Source organism: Mya arenaria, chromosome 2 (genome assembly GCF_026914265.1).
Source record: "Mya arenaria isolate MELC-2E11 chromosome 2, ASM2691426v1".
NCBI lineage: Eukaryota > Metazoa > Mollusca > Bivalvia > Myida > Myidae > Mya > Mya arenaria.
This window is the reverse complement of record NC_069123.1, coordinates 60,333,876-60,341,706: the sequence shown is the minus strand read 5'-3', so window position 1 is coordinate 60,341,706 and position 7,831 is coordinate 60,333,876. Positions and strand designations below refer to the sequence as shown.

The window sequence follows — 7,831 nt, the reverse complement described above, 5'->3', positions numbered from 1 at the left end:
CCTTTTAAATTAGAAATCAAACAGTACTAAAGAGATCGTTCCGCTAGTACATGGTACCCTAGAAATTTCACATATTGACAGGGACCTTTTTGGACCTGGTACAATATGACTTCGTTCTTGTACCTGGAACAGCAGAACTTGCACTGTAAGAAAGATCGTTCTTGTATCTGGAACAGTAGAACTTGCACAGTAAGAATGATCGTTCTTGTACCTGGAACAGTAGAACTTGCACTGTAAGAAGGATCGTTCTTGTACCTGGTACAGCAGAACTTGCACGGTTTAAGAAGGATCGTTCTTGTACCTGGAACAGTAGAACTTGCACTGTTTAAGAAGGATCGTTCTTGTACCTGGTACAGTAGAACTATCACGGTTTAAGAAGGATTGTTCTTGTACCTGGTACAGTAGAACTTGCATGGGTTAAAACTGATCTTTCTGTCACCTTTTAAATTAGAAATCAAACAGTACTAAAGAGATCGTTCCGCTAGTACCTGGTACCCTAAAAATTTCACATATTGACAGGGACCTTTTTGGACCTGGTACAATATGACTTCGTTCTTGTACCTGGAACAGCAGAACTTGCACTGTAAGAAGGATCGTTCTTGTATCTGGAACAGTAGAACTTGCACAGTAAGAATGATCGTTCTTGTACCTGGAACAGTAGAATTTGCACTGTAAGAAGGATCGTTCTTGTACCTGGTACATCAGAACTTGCACGGTTTAAGAAGGATCGTTCTTGTACCTGGAACAGTAGAACTTGCACTATTTAAGAAGGATCGTTCTTGTACCTGGTACAGTAGAACTATCACGGTTTAAGAAGGATTGTTCTTGTACCTGGTACAGTAGAACTTGCATGGGTTAAAACTGATCTTTCTGTCACCTTTTAAATTAGAAATCAAACAGTAATAAAGAGATCGTTCCGCTAGTACCTGGTACCCTAGAAATTTCACATATTGACAGAGACCTTTTTGGACCTGGTACAATATAACTTGCACAGTTTAAGAAGGATCATTCTGGTTCCTGGTTCCCTAGAAATTAAACAGCTTAAGGTTGATCGTTCTGGTACCTGATTCACTAGAAATTAAACAGTTTAACATCGATCGTTCTTTCTTCTTTTGAAAATTATTCTGATATAATAAGGATTTCAAAAAATCTGTTCAAAAAGAACAATATTCGCACTGCCTGACTGCGAGCCACATTCAGAGGCTCGTGCCTTTAACATACGCTTTACCTATGTGACGGCACAAGATTGTTTTGGTTAACATGAAAATGTATCGCGTTGGTATGCCGATCATTTGCATACTGGGGTATTATTTTCATTAAAAGCCAATAGTTTGCGTTGAAAAGTCCATTTGAAATAGTGATCCAGTTAATATTACTGTATTTAATACCACTCCTATTCACTTTGCGATATTATGTTGCATGAATGTTAAGAAACCAAAAAGGTTATCGGTATGCTTTTCGTCATATTATTCGAAAACTTTTAAGCTGAACATGTCCATGCTTGCTTCAATTTCAAAAACAAACTAAGAATGAAGAATGTGTTTTATATTCATCACTTTCAAAAGAATCATATACAATAGGAATGCGATAGCTTTAAATTAAATGTGTTAAAAGGTTAAGCACTCCAATTAGATAGCATATGAGTCTCAAAGAAAGACCAAGTAGCCAAATTTGAAAAACAAGTAGTTAAATTAATTTAAGAATTGAACATTATTTCATTGTTGTATGAAGTGTCTGAAAAATTACACCTAATTTGCATAAAGACCGAAGGTGTATAAATTAGGTGTAATTTTTCCGACACTTCATACATCAATGAAACGCAGAAAAATAATGTTCAAAACTTATAATTACAACTATAGAAAAAAATAAAGATGATTTTTATTTTGCTTTTATCCAAGAACCGCAATTCATCACTCGATAATTCCAAGTAGTTTGTAGCCTTCCACGCGTATGAATACATCATAGTATTGACGACACGTGTAGCTAAATTTAGTAACAATGAGACCAGTAATGGCTGCCGACTCCTCATCTTTTTTTTCCATTTCGAAGCGGATTAACAGCTCTCTTCAGGTAAGGCGACTTGTTTAAACTCTGAAATGTATCTTCCATTATTCCTTGCCTATGACAATATTTTTACCATTGAACCTACTGCCCTGTTGTTTATATTCATGAATTGTCGGCATGTCATAACTTTCATTATCCTGTTGACCTAGATCTTAACTTTCATTTTTATTTGTAACTTCAGGCAAATCATCAAGTGAAATGTTCTTCAGTTCTTCAATTTCTGGAGAAATCATAACAGTAGCAGCAGCAGTTTCCTCACTCAATTCCGACACAAACAACTCAAAACTACCAAAACGATCTTTTAAACAAGTCGAAATCTGACAGATCATCCGCCATGTTTCCTCTGCAGACGAACTTTCAGCTTCCAGTTCTCCGCAATCAGTTTATTGTTATTTATAATAAGAAATAATACAAGATCAATATAAAGTTTATTGTTCATTGTTGCTTTATTTTAATCCCAAATATTTTTTAAGAAAGAAAATACACATGTAAACAATTTCCTACTATGACGTGACGTCATAGATTGTAAATAGAAAGTAGCCTGGTTATGAATATTCATAAGCTGATTTGCATACACGAATGCTTCATGCAGAAATGATTGAATGTCATATGGGTTGTCTTATCCAATAGGATTTAAGCATTAACTCGGACCTGCTCAAAGTTGTAATAAATAAATCGGTATCGGTAAGAGTTTGATATACTAAATAAAGGTATATAATAATGTCCTTCCTTTATTTGGTTTTATGTGTCAACTATTTACTGTAAACTCTTGCCGAAATCGAAGTACCCCTTGGGAGCAAATCAATTGCTGGGTTTACGACATGAATTACCCATGGATACAAATTTACCCTCCTCCATATGTTAAGTTGGGGTAAATTTAGTTAACTATTTATTTTAAGTTTACCAGTTATTTTAGAAAATAAAGAAAACCTGTAAAAAGGTGGTATTCTTGTTACTCCTATCAAAGACAACACAAGTATCGGCTATGTATTGTACTTGCATTCACGTGTACTATATGTGTTATGCATTTCATACATTTGTAAGTTTGTGTGACTAGTGATACTGTTATTTTGTTCATTCGTCCAGCTGTCCAGCTGTCCAACTGTATTTTTGTCGTCTGTCTCTCGGTTACATGGTCATACGTCCAACCGCTTGACCTTTACACACTGGTATAGTATATCTATATGATTAAATTGGCAGGTGAACAGGAATAAAAAGAACTCAAACAAGAATGTTACAATACCAAAATGTTTCTTAGAATATCATTGGTTATCCTGCTATATTCCGCGAACCTGGTGCACCAATCCCTCCATCACTAGTGCACGTGGTGTGTGTTACTCAAAACATAGGCCATATGCTTTAAGGTGAAGTTCAAATGTGCAGGTGTTTTTTTTTTCCAATTGGCTCGTCTTTCTTTATTTCGTTTTTATGCAGACTATTTCGACTTAAACTTATCAGCAACTTAAGCAGTGCCCCAAAAGTCAAAATTATATACCAAATTTGGTATAAATGTGCACATTGACAAAAAGACGGAACAAATTATTTAAAGTTGTGCGCATCGACCATTAAGACGGAAACAATACTGAAAAATGCTCGTTAAAGAAATAAAAATACAAAAAATATCGTAAAAAAGTCCTTTGATGCGGGAGGAAATTTCCTATCGAGCACCAAATTCACAAAAGTTTGTGAAATTGCGATGACAATTTCTATTGTAAAAATGAGATATGTGAATTGTATGGACTTAAAATTAAGGCACTGTTGAATTTGTAGTTCCTCCACTGCGTCCAGTCGTGACCCGGGATACATATAGATCTTCTATTCTACTATCCTAAATGTCGTCATGATATTGGAACAGAATCGGTTCGATGGAGCTAAAAGTACGGTTATTGTTTGAAACTTTTGGTGGCATTTGATGAGATTCAATTTTCAATTTTCAAACGCAATACAGCGATTTTATTGGCAGAGGAATTACCGTTAATTTGCACTTATACACTGTGCAATATCAAACTCGATATTTTCACTTTTCATTCGTAGCGAAGACACCCAGGCAGAAAATTAATTTACATTCTGTGTTTTGTTAAATAATATTACAGTAGTTAACTGATAGTTACAGAAAATAAGACGCACATACTCATGGCTACGCTACTGGCGTAGTCTACTCGTGATAATATTGCTCTCTGTGGTATTTTTGTTTTGTTTTCCATACCGGACATATGTTTCCGTTCGTGTACTTGAAAAATCGATTGTCTAACGCTATTGTCAGTAAACAAGGACACGCACTCCTTTTGTTAAAATGTACAATGCCTATGTATTGGCCATATTTGGAAGTTTAACGTATACAATCGAAAGTATCAATCCTGTTTCAAGTACCAGTAAGGAGTTGTATCTCCGGCCGCAAATATAGTAGAGTCACGATTTTTCCTTTGTTTTCAAAGACACATATAAAGTGTCTGTTGAAAATCGATCTGGTTTTTGTTATCATATGTGCAGAAAAAAATTGCTCTTACGTCTAAATCTGTATTTTCGCATTGTACAACAAACAAAAGACGTCAGGCGTCAATACAAATGATGACATACTTTCTGGTAAATGTCCGAGAACTATTACTGTCAAACAAGAAGTTGACCCAATTTGTACTCCTATTTCGGAATCATAGAACTTAAATTTGGAAGAGCTCAGTTCTTGTTGGAGTTTCGCTTAATACCCACCGCACTTTTCTTTCAATGTTACTCGAGCAATCTTATGATGCTATGTATATGCCAGAAAAACATCTTTTCGACCGCAAAAGGATTATTTTCATTTTGCCAAAATAAGATAATACAAAAAAAATCCAGAAAAACAAAATGCGTACTTATCGTCTGTTGTTTACATTTTGAATCCAAAATGGCGGCTGCTACATTTAGTAATTTGCCCTCCATACAACCTGTTTTCGACCATGACCTTTACCTACATTTCACAACAAACGTGTGTGCACATTATGTTTTTTCTTCAAGATATAAAATTGTTTTAATTTGTTTTGTTTTAAACTTGTTTTAGCTGTTTAAAGTTACCTTTAGTTATACATACTTACATATTTGCCACACAGTCGCTTTATAGCTACTGATCATCAATAGAGGGGCAAGGGAATGTATCACCACTACTAAGGATAAATGCACTCATTATGAACCCTGGTAACACTGGCCCCACTGTATGATCCTCTGTTGACATGAGTAGGCTGCAATATGTATAGTACAGTGAACTGGACAGTTCCGAATCATCGACAATTCCGGGTCAATTCGAAGTAAAATTATAAATAATTTTAATATTCAGCCACGTAACCCAATCATTCAACTAATTTCACTTTGATTCCGGATGTTGTCATTTACAAATAAACGTTGTCTTAATCACAAAACGCTTGACTGCATCGTTTACTGTACACGTGACACCGCAAGATTTTATTTTCAAGAACTCAAATTGAAAATCGATGATTTCGTGCCGAATTTCAAGAATAGGGGTAAGTATTTCATATTATCTTAATGGTAATTTACACTGATATGGAAATTAAGCATAACATGCTCAACAAAACTTCTGATTTGATCAATCACCAATTAAGTTGACCTAGTTGCATGCGACATTTCAGGTTCAGCATCCGGGACAGACTCAAACTTTATAAGGCATGGGTATTCGATTTTGCCAACTTGAATAGGGAATTTTAATCCTTATTATTATTATAAGCAAATATGAAATCATGTTTCTTTAACCACTTTCGTTAAAAATATACACTAATTCATAACATTTTTATTATGAATTGCTGTTTTACCTTAATTAGAGTATGTTAACTAATTTTGTTTGTTTGTTTTACTAGTGTTTTGAACAATATTTCTGTTATATCAATCCGACAGTTGACTTATATTCATGGGTAAACAAACCAGTACTAGGCTAGAAAATGTGCCTTGACCAAAGACACTACCAAAGAAACTCCACCATGAACGATGCTACGACTGGCGACTGGGGATCGAACCAAAGACACACGTTCCCTTATCAACGATATCCACTCTGCCAGGGCAGATATCCGTTTGATAAATATTTTAAAACTATCCCAATTCATCATGTCAGTTTGATTTGATTCACCAGTTCTTTCAGCATTATTTTGGTTGGAAGATGGCTCCAAGAAGCAAGTCAGGCTGACAGTATCGCATAGAGTAAGCACAGCAATGAAGCAGGCAAAGCTTATCACCCAGAAATATAGGACTAAGAGTTGGATAAGTATGGCTTTCGAGAAGTCGGAACATGTACGGAGAGCACTGTATGATGTAAGTAAATACAAAATGGCATTGAGAAAAGCCTCAAAATTATATAATGTGTCCTACAGTTTTCTACAAAGGAGGTCACCTGGAGAAGAAGAAATAGATGATAACAATGGTCCATCTTCTATGTTCAGTCAGAGTAAAGAATAGGCTTTAGCCACATGGTTAAGTGAAATGGCTCTAAGAGGTATTGGATTGAGGCCATAAGAGTTTTTGGATTTCATACAAACATTTGTTAAAAAGAGCAAAGAAGAACACCTTAAAAGATGAAAGGCCTGGTTTTGTGTGGTACGCATTATTTATGTAAAGAAACAAACACTTGATGTCCCTGAAACCAGAGATCCAACTTGAGCTTTGTAGGTCGAAAGTAACGAAGGAAAAGACAGACAGATGGTACTGTAATTTTAGAGAATACTTGATCTACAAGAATTTAGTTGATAATCCCTCGCGGATATGGAATGCTGATAAGACAAGGTTTAATATGGGCAGCAACAAAGCTAAAGTTATTGGACCTACTAGAATAACTAGAGCTCCCCACATCAAAGCTGGTAAGCAAAGACTAACAGTCATGCACTGTGGAAGTACATCTGGGCAAATGCTGCCTCCTTTCTTTGTGTTCCCAGAACCCAAACCAAGAGGTTATACGTTCCACAGAAGACAGTGATATTGCCATACCCAAAAAGGATGTATAGATGCCAAGGCATTCTCTAAATGTATCGATCATTTTGACAAATTTGCTGGATTGGAACGCCCTATAAAAATACTTGTGTACGGTGTAAGCTCACGTATAGATGTATCTGTGTTTTCTAAAGCCAAATCCAAAGGAATCGAACTCTACAGGACTGTCCCAAATGCTACACACCTGATGCAGCCAACTGACAAATGTGTGTTTCTCTGAAATCTAAGTGGCATTTGACAGTTCGAAAATACAGTAGGGAAACACTGGAAAAAGCATTTATTTACCAGAGATAACTTTGCAGAAAAACTAACGCAAGCATTTCTCCTCTTCTACAAACCCCTCACAGTATTAATGCATTAAGGTAATCAGGTATATACCCTGTGGACAGCAGTGTCATCACTAGTGAGCCATTTAAACCCGGACTTACATTCTCATGTGAATGAACAATTAGTCCTCAGGGAAACAAATGTGATGAAACTTATTAGCCAAAATCATCTCAATAGTCCGATGCACATGGTGCCCTTGAAGCCTTAGAGTGATCTTACAACACCTGTCAGACTGAAAACATAGTATAAAAGAAGGAAACCTCTCCTTGCTTTGACGTATTCAACTGCTTCAGATATTGTTGTCCCTGGAATAAGCAGTAGAAACTTCACCATCTCCCCAGCTTTGAATGAAGCTCTTGTATACCCAAAAGTCAATGACTTGCCAGACAACCTAACATCCATAGAAGCAATCAGAAAAAAATGTCTCTAAAGCAATTAGCAAAAATAAAAACATTTGCAGAAAGAGGAAGAAAAGCAA

General features: G+C 35.9%; 1 pseudogene; it reads left to right on the top strand.

The window, feature by feature from the left end:
• Nucleotides 1–6,309: 6,309 nt before the first annotated feature.
• On the top strand, nt 6,310–7,470 carry LOC128216416 (uncharacterized; annotated as a pseudogene).
• Nucleotides 7,471–7,831: the final 361 nt, after the last annotated feature.